Here is an 11,898-nt window from a genome sequence, read left to right as displayed (position 1 = left end):
GAAGATGGTTATTTTGAGTGGTATGAACTGCACACACGTCGTTTATATCACCAATTACCCCATCTGATCGTACAGGATTTCAGGTTGAAGGTCAGATTTCAATGGATACAGTGGTACGTATTCAAATTTATTTTTTTATAAAATTTTGTGTATTATATAGTTTTTATTAATGTATGTCTTCTAAAAATAAAATATTTCTTATTACTTATTTCAGATTCAGCATCTTCGATCGTTGATTGTTTCTGTTAATGGCGGAGACACGCCCCGGGATGGCTATCGTTCGTATTTACTGTAACACCCCGTAAATATGTAAGTTGTTTAAGTGTGGGGATAATAGAATTTATTTAGTTGATATGTGTCGATATGGAATTATAATATATCTCGAATTTGATGGGAAGTGTAGAATTGCAATTATCTAAAGTTATGGCATCTATTTGGTAATTAAGAAAACAATTTGGCCTTATAGCCAATTTTCATAATTTATTGTTGAGATAGGAATTGACGTGTATATCGTCAATTCACAATACTCCTTTGGCAGCCACGTTTCTTCTTCTTCTCTCACCTTCTCACCGCCTCTCTCTCTCTCTCCATCTTCATCTCTTCACTCTCTCTTTTCTTAATTAACCAATCTTTATCTAGTTCATTTAACAGTTCTAGCAATAGCAATATTCATGGTATCTTCCTTTCTCCATGAAAACTCACGGCCGAGCACCCCTTTAGAACCTTTGTTCTTCTGATTTTTAAATTAGTAAATCTAGAAATCTTAAAATAGCAACATGGTTGAAAGATACGGGGCTGAGATGGTGTTCTATTTCCAGCAGCCGGAATCCGGCGAAGAAGACAAGTTGTCACTTATAATTCGAATTTCAGCAGTTAGGCCTTCAAAGAAATAATTGTTTAGAGGCCTTGAGATTGAACCTCGTTGATCAAGATCCATCGTTAGAAAGCTAATGAGTTTGGCTCTCTATTGGTCGTGGTTCTTGATGGTTTGCACGGGCGGCGGTCCCCGGAGTTTGCTGAGAAGTCAGCCTGCTCGCTGCGATTTTGGGGAAGCAAAACCTGCTGCCGCACCTGTTTTCGGAGCCGAAATCAAAGGGTTTCGAATGCGAATTTCGAATCAGTTCCTTCAGGAAACTCGTAGAGGACATCGTAAACTATAAGTAAGTGTTCAATTGTATCGAATTAGAGTATTTAATATACGTGTTTTAGAGGTCGGAATCCGATGACAGTAATCTGCCGGAAACAGGGCAGTTTTGAGTACCTTCTTGCGGGACTGTTTTCGATATGTTCGGGTCAGAATTTGGGCTATGTGCCTTCATGAAACTTGTAGATTAAACTTCCAGGTTTCATTTGATGTATTATTTGGACAATTTGGATAACCGTACAATTTGTTATGATTTTTAAAACGGACTGTGACAGCAATCGAAATTATCCGAAAATCTGGCAGGTTTATGTGTTCATCTTTCGGGGTTGTTATTGACGGGTTATGTTGTTAATTTGGGATTAAGGTCTTTAGTAAAATTGTAGATACAGATGTTATCTTTAACTTTATATATCATTTAGGTCATTCGGATAAGTACGACGATCGCAATGATTATTTGAATAAATTGCCGCGAGAAGCAATTCTTAGTATATGTTTAAGAAATTGACTATGTCATATAGTGGATGGTAATATGGCTATATTACTGTTCGGAATCTTATTTAGTTCTTATATTTGCTTAGGTGTTGAGCGTAGTAAAGCTCTCACTCAAGGTTTAAGCTTAAAGATGCACCTATAGAACTAGCATTGGACTCCAGGTGAGAAACTATGACCCCTTATCCGATTTCTTTCCTGCGCTTAATATCTCCTTTGTTTGAACCAAATATATTCTCCATCTTGAATCCTTTGATGCATTGATTATATTTTTCTTGGAATATGATCCTTAATATTCTGCGAGCATATTCGTTTCCTTGGCTCGAACTTGGAACCTTGATCTTGTTCTTGAAATCTTGAACTTGTCAATTCTCTTGGTTGCTATGTTCACGGCTAATTCCTATACTTGATTCCCTGGCCTGAACATTTTCCTTGAATCGATATTGAATAATATTTATTCTCAAAATCTTGTCTTGAATGCTTTCCGATTGAATGCTTTCCGAGAATAAATATTTTGTTGGCTCGAACTTGAATCTCATGTTTATTGAATTCATTGAGATCTTGATATACTCGTTCTTGGAACCTGACATGGAATTTATTGTTCTTCTTGAATTCTTGAATTCCATATTCACGACAATTCTTCATTGGCTTGAATTGAAATCTGAACATGTTCATTATCCTGAGACTTGATATTCAATTATCATGATCGTGACTTATCTTGTGAATGATTGACTTGATTCTTGAAATGAATGACTTGATATTCCTAAAAGGAATGATATTGATTCTTGAACCTACTGTCCCCACCCTTGAGGACGCTCTTGGGGGAGCTGGGCCCTAGGACCATTTCGGCAAGACGATCGGGCAGTATTGGGCTGACAATGACTGGTCTCCCGAATGGTACCTCCTGATGGTTCGGACTCACGTTCGTTTGGAGTTAAACGTTCCTGAGCCGGATCGGCACGTTCCGGTCGTGCCTCCTGCCTGTTTCCGACCGAGTGGCCACTCGGGACGGATTGGAGGGATAAGGATGTGATATGATTTTATTTGTTGGGAGTTACAAGGTTGGAGACCCCACCAAATATTGAACTCAAGCCGTACATGTTACACTCTTGTACATGTTACACTTCATGTTACACTTCTGTTAATGAAATTCTTGTAAAGTCTCTCGTTATATGTTCTGTTCTGTTGATTCTCATCATACTCATGGATCATATGTTTTTCACTAAGTCATTCGGACTTATTCGTTTCTCCTTTCTGATATTAATGCGCAGGTAAAAGAAAGACTTAGACCTAAATTTTCGTACTAAGAGTTAAAGCTCGTGTATGCCTCCGATTAGTCTCGTCGAGAGGTATCTCTATTTATGTTCCGTATAGGAATCCTTTGATCGAGAATTTTGTAATTGAGTAATTAGTGTCGAAGTCGACTTGTAATAGAATCCCCTTTTGTAAACAAGATGGTATAGATATTGGGGTTTAATGTTTTGATTACTGCAATTTGGAGGAGCATATTTGGGGTCATTGAATGTACTGCATGTTGAGTGGTGTTCCGCCACGAGGTGCCTGCTACTCGGGGCGGGGCGCTACAGGTGGTATCAGAGCTTTGGGTTGGCTTTGGGTTGGATGCCCGGGCGGTAATGGAAAGGGATCTTTGAGAATTGTAGAGCTATGAATTGAATCTTGGGCTAAATTGTGATTGGCAGTTTTCGAGTCATAGAGGCATTGAGATAATTCTTTAGCGTGTAGATAGTGAGGAATAACCCGTAGAAATATCTATCATACACAACCTGAGACGGCTTATCTATTTGGTTACTTCAATTGGCTTCCAATTCTCCCAATTCTCCAATGTTGATCACGAGTGAGGTTTCTAGTCTCACTTGAATTTGGTAACACCTTTTCTTGTAGACGTCCCATTCCATTTTACTTCATAACTTGACTTCCTTATCGAAACCATATTATCTCAGTTTGAATATTGAATTACGGTGAACCAAATATTCGGGAGTTCTTTTGTTCACTCCTTATCATTCCAATGAATTCAATTTTGATTCGTTGGCCTATATTGTCTAATTTCATTTGTTGATCGTAATTGATTCTCTTATCTCATTTTAATACCTCATAGTCTTAGTTACCAATTTTATGAGGTTTCGTACCCCCTTCAAATTCCGCATGGTTTGGATTATCTCTTGTTTTGAAGCCCTTACCTTATGTGCTACCATCTCCATCTTCTTTCTTTTTTAAATATTCTATGGTTTTGGCTTATCTATTTGCCGAGACTTCTTATCGAGTTCACTCCATCTTTAGTGATCCAATTATTTTGAATACGTCATGACTTTGGTCATGTTCTTCTGAGGCTTCTTACTTTATTCTATTACCATCTGCTTTCATCTACCTGATTGTGAGTTTTTGTATCTCTTTGAACACTATAGTTTCGGCTAATCTATTTGTCGAGACTTTTATTTCCTCGAATATTGCTTTACTCAATCTATACTACTCAATTTTCAGTGTTCCAATTTCCTTGAAATTCTCGTGATTTTGGTCACATACCTTTGAGGTCCCTATTCTCGTTTCATTTGGCTATACCATTGTTATTATTCTAATGTCGGGTCAATCTTTCTACCTATTTTTGAGGTTCTTGTTCTTTTGGCCTCAAAATTCAATTCTTGTACATGTGTTTGCTCCATTGTTATTATTGATCACAATGATAATCCCATATCCCATTTCAAAACTCCTTATCTCATTTCTATACTTCGGCATCTCGGTTACCTACTTTCTCAGGTATCTGATTCTTGTATACAATATTGCTTGACTATCTTACTTCCTTCCCATTATTGATCATGAGTGAGGTGTTTGATCTTGTTTGAATGCTTCCATATTCTTGTTATGTTCTTTTTGAGATTCCTCATCTCATTTAATACTTCTTGATTTGGATAGCCTATTGTGTGAGTTTTCTTATCCCTTTGAAACCTTGTGATTCGACTTCTTCATATCGCTTCCTGTTGTTCCCTCTCACTCATAGGCCATGATTATTGTTAATTCAGGGTAAAAGTATGGACCTTGTTTGGGCAATGTCGTGTAATATGACTACGGTTGTATGCATCTATTGTTATATTATCTTATGGATTCGACCTGGAATAGTTTCGACGATTATCTTACTCGACGGAAAATGGTTATGTAGTTATCACGACTTAGAAATTGTATAGAGTTTGTTGACTCTTAAGGTATCTTGAGCACTTGAATTCTTGATTCTAATCGTCAGGGTACAGGGAGCTAAGTGCTATGCAGGGCAAAGTGCTACGGTGTGGGAGCCACCTCTTGAACCTGCGGGACAAAGTGCTACACAGCGGGAGCCACTTCTTAATCTTGCATGAGCCACCTCTAGAGTCCCTAGTATCCGATAACTCGGCTATATCTTGACATTAGATTATCAGTTTTTGCAATTCTATTCGGTTAATATGAAGAGCTAAGTGCTATGTGGAGAAGAAGTTTAAAGTAGAACACCTTTGTCAATAACACCGTAGATGATTGCACTTTTCTTTGTAAGATGGGAACGACAACTGCAAGAATTCGGCTTGCATGTTCAACTTGCTATAAATAAGTTTTGCCCGTCATGTCGTTTGGTTGAAGTAATTCACCATGGACATTACTAGACATAGTGTGTATACTGTTTCGGACGTGATTAGAGCGTACTTAGTATCGAAGAATGACATTAGACTAGTTGACCTATCTTGAAATGGTAGTGAATTGAATGAATTAAGGCTACTCAACTGTCGGATATTCTGAGTCATGACTTCTCTACGATAAGTATTTATTAGGCATGCGGTTGCGAAACCACGGGAAGATTGTATCAACCGTTGCCATTTTCGATTACTCTTGATTTTAGAAGTAAAGCTCTCTTCCATCAACCGTTGCCTGGTCGATCTACTATTTGAAAACCTTTTCTTTGCGAACGCCATCTATAATCAAGTTCTTCTAGTGTCCAATGTTGATACCATAAGTAAATCAGGCTTCGCCGTCCTCTTTGATTATAATTATGGTGCATTCAATTCCACTTTATGTAGACCAATGAGAAGAGAATTTTTGTGGACCGGGAAAGTAGTTGCCTCTTTGTGTCCTGAAGATAATTTAGATCCGAAATCTATCTCTTGTAGTTAACTCACATTATCTCGATATAGGTTATAAGTCATCTCGTTGTTATGGAAGCAACTATCTGCAATATGGGACAAAATTTCAGCTCGGTACGAGAAACGTTCTCAAAACTAACTTATCATTTAAGTGGGTGACTGGACAAATTGAAGTTACATTGAGAATGTATAGCGCATATTATCGTGATGATTGGGAATCTATCAAGCTGGAATACAAACATTTTCGCAGTGTTCATGGAATAAAGTGTCAATCAAGCTTGCAATTCCAGACTAGATGAGCGGCGAATAACCAACGATAGCAAACAGAAGGGGTGGTGATTGGAGATCATAGTGAATGCTGCTGGTTAAGTTCGACTTATCGAATAAAGATCAAAGTCTACAAGTGATTTTCAAAAGAGTTATACATATGTGGAGCTAGATATATAATTCTAATTACCACGAAGGTTCGAGCGAAACGGATGAGAAGAAACACGTTCTCTTGAAGAATGTGACACGGATAACTAGGGAGAGATTTAATGATTCGAACGATATAAGACCCCTTATTAATCCCTTTCATTCCTCTCATCAGACCATTTGTAGCACTCTAGCTACAACCCTAACTCGATTGTTTCCTCATAGTTGATGTACCTCACAATTCCCATTAATTGGTTGACGAACTGTATCTCGGCCTGCAACTTCTATAACGTTAGAAATATTTAGCATTTTGCTCAACAGTAAGGCTACATCGAGTATGAGACCGATGAATTGTACGGTATTGCTAATGGTGCCGCGGATATTAAGGTTCCACAAGAAGTACTTCCTAGTACTACCTCAGATTTGAATTGAATAAGTAATTTCGAATTCATTACGATAGTAGTTTGACTCGTTACGTAAGTCAATACCAAGTTTGGAACATATAGATCGTTAAGGATACAATTTATGATATGTTTTAGGTATACCGACTAAGCTAACACCATTTTGATCGATTTCGGACATTATTCATTGAAGCGACATGGCTTGAAGATAAATAATCACATGAATAGAAATCGGTTCCTATTGTCGGCACCAACTTTCATTACTTGCTAGAGATTATACGCTCAAGTGATATCTATCATGATAATGAATTCTTCAATCACAAGATTTGAAAGTGTTATGGAGAAACCACCACGTTGAAGAAGCGACCGATGAGCACGAAAAGAATTTTAGGAAATCGTATTTCCATGTTTGAATAATAGTTGAGAATCTGGGGACCAGATTCTATTAAGGAGGGAAGAGTGTAACACCCCGTAAATATGTAAGTTGTTTAAGTGTGGGGATAATAGAATTTATTTAGTTGATATGTGTCGATATGGAATTATAATATATCTCGAATTTGATGGGAAGTGTAGAATTGCAATTATCTAAAGTTATGGCATCTATTTGGTAATTAAGAAAACAATTTGGCCTTATAGCCAATTTTCATAATTTATTGTTGAGATAGGAATTGACGTGTATATCGTCAATTCACAATACTCCTTTGGCAGCCACGTTTCTTCTTCTTCTCTCACCTTCTCACCGCCTCTCTCTCTCTCTCCATCTTCATCTCTTCACTCTCTCTTTTCTTAATTAACCAATCTTTATCTAGTTCATTTAACAGTTCTAGCAATAGCAATATTCATGGTATCTTCCTTTCTCCATGAAAACTCACGGCCGAGCACCCCTTTAGAACCTTTGTTCTTCTGATTTTTAAATTAGTAAATCTAGAAATCTTAAAATAGCAACATGGTTGAAAGATACGGGGCTGAGATGGTGTTCTATTTCCAGCAGCCGGAATCCGGCGAAGAAGACAAGTTGTCACTTATAATTCGAATTTCAGCAGTTAGGCCTTCAAAGAAATAATTGTTTAGAGGCCTTGAGATTGAACCTCGTTGATCAAGATCCATCGTTAGAAAGCTAATGAGTTTGGCTCTCTATTGGTCGTGGTTCTTGATGGTTTGCACGGGCGGCGGTCCCCGGAGTTTGCTGAGAAGTCAGCCTGCTCGCTGCGATTTTGGGGAAGCAAAACCTGCTGCCGCACCTGTTTTCGGAGCCGAAATCAAAGGGTTTCGAATGCGAATTTCGAATCAGTTCCTTCAGGAAACTCGTAGAGGACATCGTAAACTATAAGTAAGTGTTCAATTGTATCGAATTAGAGTATTTAATATACGTGTTTTAGAGGTCGGAATCCGATGACAGTAATCTGCCGGAAACAGGGCAGTTTTGAGTACCTTCTTGCGGGACTGTTTTCGATATGTTCGGGTCAGAATTTGGGCTATGTGCCTTCATGAAACTTGTAGATTAAACTTCCAGGTTTCATTTGATGTATTATTTGGACAATTTGGATAACCGTACAATTTGTTATGATTTTTAAAACGGACTGTGACAGCAATCGAAATTATCCGAAAATCTGGCAGGTTTATGTGTTCATCTTTCGGGGTTGTTATTGACGGGTTATGTTGTTAATTTGGGATTAAGGTCTTTAGTAAAATTGTAGATACAGATGTTATCTTTAACTTTATATATCATTTAGGTCATTCGGATAAGTACGACGATCGCAATGATTATTTGAATAAATTGCCGCGAGAAGCAATTCTTAGTATATGTTTAAGAAATTGACTATGTCATATAGTGGATGGTAATATGGCTATATTACTGTTCGGAATCTTATTTAGTTCTTATATTTGCTTAGGTGTTGAGCGTAGTAAAGCTCTCACTCAAGGTTTAAGCTTAAAGATGCACCTATAGAACTAGCATTGGACTCCAGGTGAGAAACTATGACCCCTTATCCGATTTCTTTCCTGCGCTTAATATCTCCTTTGTTTGAACCAAATATATTCTCCATCTTGAATCCTTTGATGCATTGATTATATTTTTCTTGGAATATGATCCTTAATATTCTGCGAGCATATTCGTTTCCTTGGCTCGAACTTGGAACCTTGATCTTGTTCTTGAAATCTTGAACTTGTCAATTCTCTTGGTTGCTATGTTCACGGCTAATTCCTATACTTGATTCCCTGGCCTGAACATTTTCCTTGAATCGATATTGAATAATATTTATTCTCAAAATCTTGTCTTGAATGCTTTCCGATTGAATGCTTTCCGAGAATAAATATTTTGTTGGCTCGAACTTGAATCTCATGTTTATTGAATTCATTGAGATCTTGATATACTCGTTCTTGGAACCTGACATGGAATTTATTGTTCTTCTTGAATTCTTGAATTCCATATTCACGACAATTCTTCATTGGCTTGAATTGAAATCTGAACATGTTCATTATCCTGAGACTTGATATTCAATTATCATGATCGTGACTTATCTTGTGAATGATTGACTTGATTCTTGAAATGAATGACTTGATATTCCTAAAAGGAATGATATTGATTCTTGAACCTACTGTCCCCACCCTTGAGGACGCTCTTGGGGGAGCTGGGCCCTAGGACCATTTCGGCAAGACGATCGGGCAGTATTGGGCTGACAATGACTGGTCTCCCGAATGGTACCTCCTGATGGTTCGGACTCACGTTCGTTTGGAGTTAAACGTTCCTGAGCCGGATCGGCACGTTCCGGTCGTGCCTCCTGCCTGTTTCCGACCGAGTGGCCACTCGGGACGGATTGGAGGGATAAGGATGTGATATGATTTTATTTGTTGGGAGTTACAAGGTTGGAGACCCCACCAAATATTGAACTCAAGCCGTACATGTTACACTCTTGTACATGTTACACTTCATGTTACACTTCTGTTAATGAAATTCTTGTAAAGTCTCTCGTTATATGTTCTGTTCTGTTGATTCTCATCATACTCATGGATCATATGTTTTTCACTAAGTCATTCGGACTTATTCGTTTCTCCTTTCTGATATTAATGCGCAGGTAAAAGAAAGACTTAGACCTAAATTTTCGTACTAAGAGTTAAAGCTCGTGTATGCCTCCGATTAGTCTCGTCGAGAGGTATCTCTATTTATGTTCCGTATAGGAATCCTTTGATCGAGAATTTTGTAATTGAGTAATTAGTGTCGAAGTCGACTTGTAATAGAATCCCCTTTTGTAAACAAGATGGTATAGATATTGGGGTTTAATGTTTTGATTACTGCAATTTGGAGGAGCATATTTGGGGTCATGGAATGTACTGCATGTTGAGTGGTGTTCCGCCACGAGGTGCCTGCTACTCGGGGCGGGGCGCTACATTTACCGACTCTCAGAACATGTCTTAATGTCTTAGAGTCTCGACACGGACCTTCAGATAGGCCTCAATCTGAGATGCCTTATACTCAGACTCACCCTCAGACTCAGACTCAGATACCACTGTCTCAAATGCATCAGTCAAAGACTCATATGTACGCTGGCGAGGCAGGAACTTCTTCTCGTGCATATTATCCGGCATTCGATAATTATACAGATCCTAGATCACACGGGCATCCATCCGGTATGTTTAGTAACTTTGATTTTATTTTTAATACGATCTACAACTGTGAGTATAATTATAATTTCGTTGATGCAGATCCGTACACCCCATACCCTTACTATAATCCAAATATGAATTCGGAAGACCCAGTTCATTTGGGGTCTACGCATCAGTTTTCGTCTACATCGCGACCGGTAGATCGTCAGATGACACATATTCCTTATTCTCAATCCGCAAATTCTTCGAGTGATAATAAAAATGATGAGGATGAACAAGTTGGTAGAGGCCACAGGACTAGAAGGCCCCCGAGATGTGGCACCGGAGGTCACCGTCATTAGTGATATTATTATTGTAGTTTATGTTGGTTATTTATTAAAACTTTTAAGTATTTTAGTTATTCAATAAAAAAACAAATTAAATAAACTAAAGGATTTAGAGACAAAAAATATTTCCGAATAATTAGGCATTTTATTTTTATTTAATAAAATATAAATTTAAATCTATATATATATATATATATATATATATATATATATATATATATATATATATATATAATTGACAAAATAGTTCTTTATTTATAATTTATGCAAAAAAACTGTTAATTTCAAAAAAAAAGTAATACAATTGATAAAAGAGTTCTTTATTTCTTAATTTTTGTTAGGTTATAATTAATTAACTTTGTATTATTTTATAGTGAATTATAAAATAAATTGCATAAATAAATCAAGGAATTTTTTTAAAATACAACATATAATTAATTTAAAAGTAAAATTCAATTAAGTATTACAATTTAACAATAAAAAGAATTAAGTAAATTTAAAAAACCTCAGCTCAAATCCAGCCGTTGATATAAACACAATCCAACGGCTGCTAAAAGGCGTACATGTGAATGACGCTGTAATCGAGTGTGGCGGGTCAAAGGGCTTCGTTTTGAATGACGTCTTTTAAGGGCCGTCCGATCGTCCAGATCAATCTCGGACCGTCAGATTAAGAGGAAATTGGAGAGCTGGCCGTTGATCGTAGCTCAATCCAACGATCCCCAAAGCGCGTCATTTAAAATCATGCTTTATTGCATTTATGAAATTTATCCGGAAAACTCCCCAATTCTCAAAAAACAAAAATCCAAAATATTGTAAAAAAAAAAATGCCCCAAAGTAGATGTATTGGTTTTGTATTGGAAAATGATAATATGTTTGGTTGTGGTGAATTTACTCTACAAAAGTACGTGCAAAAGTAGAATACGTATAATTGAATATTATTATTATTATTATTATTATTATTATTATTATTATTATTATTATTATTATTATTAGAAGAGAGCGTTGAGATATTAATGAGGAGAGAGACATGAGATAAGAGAGAGTGTGAATATTAATGATAATGAGGATAGATGAATAGAATGATAGAGAAATGAGTTGGTAGAATAAAATATATGGGCTATTTGACAAATTCATCTCATTGAAGTTTTACTTAATGATAAAAAAATTCATTTATTAATTGATGTTTGACACATTTGACTCAAATTATCCCAAATGCCCCTATTATACTCTCTCTCGAAAATAACTCCTCGCAAATCTCACGTCATTTCATTTTTTTTATTCTTTTTCTTTTTCCAAAAAATATGATTTTTTTTCATTTCAATTTTAAAACAAAATGTATCTTTATTTTATTTCATTTTTTATTTAGTTTTTTATTTTTTTCCACCAGGTGTAGAAAATGAGAA

The 11,898-nt window shown here is 36.7% G+C and overlaps 1 long non-coding RNA gene across 2 annotated transcripts; it reads left to right on the top strand.

Moving 5' to 3' along the window:
• The first annotated feature begins 251 nt into the window (after positions 1-251).
• On the top strand, positions 252-8,535 carry LOC148772850 (uncharacterized). 2 transcript variants are annotated; one of them, XR_016031901.1, is made up of 3 exons: positions 295-1,160; positions 1,723-1,797; positions 2,905-8,535. It is a non-coding gene; the product is annotated as an uncharacterized LOC148772850 (long non-coding RNA). The 2 variants fall into 2 exon arrangements; XR_016031900.1 differs by having other exon boundaries at positions 252-1,160; positions 1,723-8,535.
• The last annotated feature ends 3,363 nt before the right edge of the window (positions 8,536-11,898 follow it).

The sequence above is a fragment of the Erythranthe guttata genome, chromosome 1 (genome assembly GCF_056151865.1).
Source record: "Erythranthe guttata isolate IM_541 chromosome 1, IM_541, whole genome shotgun sequence".
NCBI classification, from domain to species: Eukaryota; Viridiplantae; Streptophyta; class Magnoliopsida; order Lamiales; family Phrymaceae; genus Erythranthe; species Erythranthe guttata.
The sequence above is the reverse complement of the archived record's forward strand: the minus strand, read 5'-3'. Positions and strand labels throughout refer to the sequence as shown.